Here is a 1,399-nt window from a genome sequence, read left to right as displayed (position 1 = left end):
GGAAGGTGGGAAGCTCTTGTTCAGTGTAGATATCTCAGTCTTGGAGCAAAAATAAGCCAAGTTAAAACAGGGACTAAGTTTTAGGTCTTTACCCCATTTCTTTAGTAAATTCCTTTAGACTCCACCAGAGGGAGCATCATAGTGCTTAGCCTCACCGAGGGGTGGGGTACACAGGAGATGATTCAGTAAGTATGCATTCACTCAGTAAGCAAATGTGTATTGAGCACCTACTATGTGCCTAGCAGTCTTAGCTGCTGGGGATACAGAGACAAATAAGACATGAACCCTGCCCTGAAGGGACTCAGTCTAGAGTCGAGGCAGACATGAAAGAAAAAATGACCCTATAGTGCAGCAAGGGCTATAATGTGTCCCAAGCTACTAAGAGAACTATTAAGTCTGGCTCTAGGGGGCAGGGAAGGCTTCACAGAATGTGAGATTTATTTTTTTTTTTTTAGACAGGGTCTGGCACTGTCACCCAGGCTGAAGTGCAGTGGGTACCATAGCTCACAGCAACCTCAAACTCCTGGGCTCAAGTGAACCTCCTGCCTCAGCTTTCCGAGTAGCTGGGACTATAGGCGCACACCACCATGCTGGACTAAATTTTCTATTTTTTGTAGAGATGAAGTCTTGCTATGTTTATTAGGCTGGTCTTGAACTCCTGGCCTCAAATGATCTTCCTACCTTTGCCCCTCAAATTGCTAGGATTACAGGACCCTGCCCAGTATGAACTTAATCTTGAAAGGCAGATAAGAGTTCATCAGGGGATGAAGCAGACAGAGCAGTATGCGCAAATACTTATGTGGAGGTAAGAACGAGTATTCGATTAATTGGTCGTGGTGAAGAATAAGGTTTAAGGAGCCTGGAAAATGGGGCATGAGGGGCTGGACAGTTGGCAGGGGCTACATCATGAAAGGCCTTAATCCACGAAAAAAGAAGAGCTGGTTAATACACACATACAACTCAAAAAGATGAGAGATTTAAAGTAAACTCTATAGAGGATTATGCCCCTATCATAGTATGCACAAAATAGTTTTTCAAAGAATTTGTTTTGTAAGGGACCCTCAGGGACCATTTATGCACTTCACAAGATCTTCATTCTCATGATTTTATAATCTGTGCCCAGTTTGGTCATTCACTCTCTCATTTTCTTCAGATTTGATCTATGTGACTTTTAAATGTGTCCAAAAATCAAGCCTACTGTCAAAAGCATGAAGATTTACCATCATTAAGGATCTCAAAAATATTATGATTCAAGTTTCTAAGGCAATTCTAAAAATGTTCTAGACATGTTTGGAATAATGTCAGCATCATTAGAATAAAAGCCATACCCAAGGTGACAACTTTAAATGACACTTTTTTGCTCTGTCTTTCTTTAAAAATCTCCTTTCCCGGCCGGGCG

The sequence above is a fragment of the Propithecus coquereli genome, unplaced genomic scaffold (genome assembly GCF_000956105.1).
Source record: "Propithecus coquereli isolate 6110/MARCELLA unplaced genomic scaffold, Pcoq_1.0 Scaffold477, whole genome shotgun sequence".
Lineage (NCBI taxonomy): Eukaryota > Metazoa > Chordata > Mammalia > Primates > Indriidae > Propithecus > Propithecus coquereli.
Note: the sequence above shows the minus strand (reverse complement) of the source record.